Raw genomic sequence first — 5,595 nt, 5'->3', positions numbered from 1 at the left:
GGGTGATGACACCAGAAAACTGACCAAAAATAGGATTCTGTGAGTAAGTGAAATGGAGAGATATCTTTCTTTCTTTCTTTCTTTTTTTTTTTTTTTTTTTTTTTTTTTTTTTTTTTTTTTTAAGATTTTCTTCATATCTAACAACGTAAAGGGTGCCTAATATCTAAAGTTTTTGAGCAGATAAGTTCAAATTAGTTTAATTGGTAAAATTTTTATTGTGGAATAAGAAATTTGAGATTCAAATCTGCTTACACAAAAAATAATTGATATATTGATATGATAATAAAGAACAATTATTAAGTAATAAATTGAAATTCTATCATATTTATTAAAAAACTAAAGTCAATGAGCAAGAAAAGAAACTCTCTTCCGTTGAGGTCCTTTTTAAAGACTTTTCCTACTCTACTTTCCTTCATTTCATTTGTCCTCTGAATTAGTTTTCACTGCAGCTTCTGTATCATCAATCTTCACCATCTCATCTTAGTTTTATTTTGCTCCACTTCTCCAAAAAAACAAAAAAGAGTTTGATACTTTCTACTATATACCATTTATTTTCGTTGTAATCATCCTCTTATTAGTTTGGTTTTGCTTTGCTCCGGTTCTTTGAAAAACATATATATATATATATATTGTAAAGAATGAGATTTTCCAGTTCTTAATTTTCGTTGCAGTCTTTTGTGTTATTATCCTGTAGTTTTAGTTTTACTTCGTTTTACTTTGCTCCACTTCACCACCAAAAAAGAAAAAAAAAAGAAAAAAGAGAGAGAGAGAGAGAGTTACGTATTTTCAACTTGTCACCGCTGCTCTCATTTACTATAGCAACTATCCCTGATCTGCGAAGTCAAAGGAGTAGAAGAGAAAACTGCTAAAAAAAGTGGTACTTCCTTTTAGTTTTGTTGCTTTTATTTTGTCCTTGCTTGTTCTTCTTCGCTTATGCTGTCCTTTATTTCTCAATTTGATTTTTTATTGCAGTTTGTTTCTCTGATTTACCCTTTTTTTATATAAATTTTAATTTTAATTTGCTCTACTTATCAAGACTTGTAAGAAAGGGAAAAGAAGAAGGTATCATCAACTGTTTAGTTTACTGATATTCAGCAAAGAGACTGTCCGAGTGGAAAAGAAGCTGCTCTTGAAAACAAGGTACCTTCTTTTTTCTTTTTTCTTTTTTCTCATTTGTCCTTCCACATGGTTCTTGCTTTATTGTGGTTATAAATATTTTTGTTTCTTTTTGTCGGAGTAATTGTGGTTTTAAGTTTTAAGTTTTCCTTCTCAAAAAAAAAAAAGTTTTAAGTTTTAATCTATACTACTAGGCTTTCTCTGTTTGAATTCCTTAATTTTGATGCCTAAAATACCCTCCAATTTACCAGTTTGTAAAACTTAAATAATATAATTAAACATGTAAAATTACTAATTTAAAGACTCCTAAATTTTAGTTAAATTTTAAAAAACAGTTTATCTGACCTCTATCCATCTCAATCCTCACGTCTCATATTTTATACAAATTCACCAAAATAAAAAAAAATAAAAAAAAACTTATAAAAAAAATTTGCTACATAACAAGCAAGTTAGGACTGCAAAGGAGGTCCACAATCAAATTATAAGTAAAAAAAAAAAAAAAAAAAAGAAAAAAAAAAAAGAAGGTAAACCACTCAAATTAATCTTTCTTTTTGTTATTGACATTTGAGTTATTATCATGTGATCCCCAAATACTTGACAGGTAATTGTCAATAAATTGTAATTCTCTTCATATACACTAAAGTTACGAATTTTTTTTAATTCTTTAATTTCTTGAATTTTTCTTCATCTTTTAATTTATACTAGCTTTTTAACCCGCACTCTGTGCGGGAACCTTTTTATTTATATTTATTAGAAAGAAATTTTTTTAATAATATTTAAATACACTTTTACCACATACTGACAACCAACACATATCTCTATTTACAAATCTAATTACAAACACCATAGGAAGATACCAAAAACTAATTTAACCAAATCTAACTCAAATATCTAAATCTAAAACAATCCAACCAAGTGCATTTGAAGATGTAAATTCAGCATCAGCTACCTTTTTTTCCTTTTGAATTCCAATGTGCCTCTACATTGCTTTTTGTGTGGTTATGTGCTCAATGCTCATTTCATATCTCAATTGTTCTTTTTGTTCTTGCTCCTTTCCAATCGTCCGAATATTGTTTCCCTTTCTTATTTTCAGACTATCATGTCCCTCTTGTGAGGAATAAATATAGACCTTTGTAGATTCCGTTCAACCCCAACATTTATATACTGCACAAAGTAAATTTATCTTAGAAGCTTGATAAGAAACTATAAAATTTAAATAAATATAAAGTGATATAAACCACAGTTTGATCATAATCTACAGTAAACAATACACCAATTGTTTTTATTTATTTATTTATTTATTATACATAGATTCATTGCGTTATTGAAAGTGTATGGGGGAGTTGTAATAGCAGGGCAGAATATGAAATTGCAAAAAGTGTACCCATATCTCCTTGCAATCAAAATCTATTGCAAGTTGGACTACAAATTTGGTTATACAAAACAAAGTAAGTTTTCTTATACATTCACAAACTTATATGCTTCTAATTCAAGGAAAAAATTCAAGTAATTAAAACATAATTAAAAAAATATAACAATAAAGAAATGTTAGATCCAAATGGAAGTTTCCATACAAAAAAAAAAAAAAAAAAAAAAACCTTAAGTAATACATGAATATTAACAAATGTTCAAAGTCCTATAAAAGCTCAAATCTCTTAAAACAATACACCAATATAAGAAATTTGAGTGGTTTATTCTATCTAGGCACAAAGTTAAAAGTAACCTCCAACTTTTTATAGCTTATCCAGACCTTCAAATGCTTTAATATGTCTATAAGTCTCTCATTAAGCTCTCTGATCCGTTCAACCTCACCCTTTGATATTTCAAAATAAATATATGCCTGTCATTAAACAAATAAATGCATTATTACTATCAGTTTTCTCAAAAGTAACATACTCAACATGCTTTAAAAAAAATGCTAAAGCTTTATTACATTCTAGTCAGATTAGAATATTAGTAACCAAAAAAAAAATGGTTGTTGCATCTACAAAATTTTGATATATCAAGTGAAAAAATAAATCAAACAATAAGACAACCCCTATATAGGGCACATAAATAAATGAAAGAAGGAATATATTCTGTAATTAGAAAACCAAAATATCAAACTGTGGTCTGTAATCAATCATAGAAACAATCAGTAAAAGTCCAAGTTCAATACCACTGCCACCACCAAATCAGTAAAAATCTCCAAGGTAAGATCACATTCACAGACCCACAATTTTTTTACGAATATACTTTCAAAAACACCGAGCCACCTCTAAATCAAACCCAAATTCACTGAACTAACAATTCATTCTCAGTGACAAATTAAAAATTTTGTAAAAATTCATTCTCAGCATTCCTAGCTACTTGGTAACTGAGAGCTCATGCCGCCAAAAATCAGAAAAAAGAAATAACATTTCTACAGGAAATTGATCCAATGGTTTCCTATAGACTAATTTTCATGTGAGAATAGCAAGTTTGTCATGTTGATAATTTCATCTTGCATGATGATAACTTCATCTTGTACTCTTCATGCATATTAAGTCCTAAAACACTTGTCACAACCGCTATAAAGCCATTTTAGGACAATTGATGCCTAGATGAAGATGTTCAGCATTATATTTGTGACAGATGAGAAAGGCATAGTGATGGTGAGGAAAACACAATGATCCCATCAAAAGAGGGATTTTCCTTGGAACATAGTTTTCCCTCCAACTCACCATATGGCATTCAATTGATCATCCACATGTGATCAATTTAATAGTCAAGTTACTTGATTAAATATTGCTTAACATGTCATGTGATTAAAGTACATGTGTTTAATCATCTAAATGCCATGTAATTGGTTGGAGGAGATTTCTTCAAACCAATTTAAAGGAAACCGTTATTTTACTTGGAACCCTCATGTGTTGCTTTTAGCAAAAGACCTTTGTATAGAGCACCTGGCAATTGAAAGGGTGAGATACCAGCCCCATGAAATATGAATTGGCTACACTGATGCCCACCAGAAATCTATAGCATCATGTCCATACACAAAATTCTAGTTTGCACCTCACAAAAGTGAAAAGTCTAATAATGTCAAAAGAATCTAGTTCCTGTTCATTAAAGAGCACATATTTAGCATTCTCAAATCCGATCAAATATATGGTTTGCTGCTTACAGAATCTAGTTATGGACATCAGATGGTGTTAGATTTCACATACGTTGTCGCAAAATGACTTGAAATATGAAATAAAATAAAAAATAAAAAAAATAAATAAATAAATGTCTTCTCTTCCCCTCCTTCTGTTTCTGTTTGAGGCATAAATGGAGGACCTTACTCATTGGAGCATGATTGGTCTGGGTAAAGAACATGGTGGTCTCTACTTCCTGCAGCAAGACTAAAAGTCAGATATGTTCAAATCAGTTGTTTCTTCTGTATTTTTCATATAACACCGATGTTAACATTACTCTGGGGGAGATAGTTTATTCTCTCTAATGCCCCATGATTCAGAGAGGCCCGACTACCTCAAATTAGTCAGAAATATTGTTCCCGATTAATTATTTCCTGTTTTGGGTTGATATGGGTGGATTTCGCAGTTTTTTTATTGAATCAAAGTTGTTTCATTTGGTGGTTGAGGAAGGGGGGAATTTTTTCTCCCTTAAGATATTTGAAAGGGGGAAGTATTTCATGCAATCAGTTTTTATGGGTAGGAATGCAGCACGTTGGCTTATGCAAAGCTTGGAACACACGGTGATTGGGGTTAACCCCAAACACTTCTTCACGCTCAGGGAAGGTGACACCGCATACACAGTGCAACGGGGTTCTAACTCGTGTGGGCAATATCTGTTAGTAACAGAGTTAAAAGTTGGCGGGATGAGAAGATCGATCATTATTCCTGCAGGTAAGGCACAGCAAGGTTGGAGGGTCTTTGGAATTGAAGTGGATATGGTCTACTCTTCGACGGTTCGGGGATTGGGTCCGGATTGGGTGTCTTGGAAGCCAGCAAGGGGTAGAGGTTTTGAGGTTAGAGGATTCTATCTTTCTTTCTACCCTCCTACCATCTTATCCTTCCCTTGGAAGATGATTTGGAAATCGAAGGTTCCTCCAAGGGTAGCTTTCTTTTCTTGGTCTGCTTCCTTAGGTAAGATTTTAACAACAGATAACCTTCGCAAACGACGTGTGCTAGTTCTTGATTGGTGCTATATGTGTAAGAAGTGTGGGGAGTCAGTGGATCATCTTCTTCTTCATTGCCCCATTGCTTGTGAGTTGTGGTCGTTGGTGTTTTGTTTGTTTGGAATTCATTGGGTTATGCCTCAGAAGGTTATTGAGTTGTTTGAGTCTTGGAAGGGTAAGTTTGGTCGACATAGAAATTTTGAGTTGTGGAGAATTGTGCCCCATTGCTTGTTATGGTGTATTTGGCGCGAAAGGAATGCTAGAAGTTTTGAGGGATGTGAACGCTCTATGTTAGAGATTAAGTCTTTCTTTTTACACACTCTCCTCGATTGGAGTGTGGT

At 32.2% G+C, this 5,595-nt stretch overlaps 1 protein-coding gene and 1 long non-coding RNA gene across 7 annotated transcripts in view; one reads left to right on the top strand and one right to left on the bottom strand.

Annotated features, from left to right (window-relative positions):
• The first annotated feature begins 302 nt into the window (after positions 1 to 302).
• The window catches only part of LOC111998942 (disease resistance protein At4g27190), a 164,027-nt gene continuing 158,734 nt past the window's right edge, over positions 303 to 5,595 (top strand). For 2 of the 5 annotated variants that reach the window (XM_065775896.1, XM_065775895.1), the window contains exons 1-2: positions 304 to 877; positions 1,037 to 1,140. The gene's annotated coding sequence lies outside the window, so the exon portion shown is untranslated. Of the gene's footprint in view, positions 878 to 1,036; positions 1,141 to 5,595 lie in introns of all 5 variants that reach the window. The other 3 variants (XM_065775893.1, XM_065775894.1, XR_010629920.1) reach the window with 3 other exon arrangements.
• LOC136068562 (uncharacterized) overlaps positions 2,546 to 5,595 on the bottom strand; it is a 9,503-nt gene continuing 6,453 nt past the window's right edge. For both annotated transcript variants that reach the window (XR_010629921.1, XR_010629922.1), the window contains one exon: positions 2,546 to 2,956. This is a non-coding gene — a long non-coding RNA (uncharacterized LOC136068562). The remainder of the gene's footprint in view (positions 2,957 to 5,595) is intronic.

Source organism: Quercus suber, unplaced genomic scaffold (genome assembly GCF_002906115.3).
Source record: "Quercus suber isolate HL8 unplaced genomic scaffold, Cork oak 2.0 scaffold_121, whole genome shotgun sequence".
NCBI classification, from domain to species: domain Eukaryota; kingdom Viridiplantae; phylum Streptophyta; class Magnoliopsida; order Fagales; family Fagaceae; genus Quercus; species Quercus suber.
Note: the sequence above shows the minus strand (reverse complement) of the source record. Positions and strands in the feature narration are given on the sequence as shown.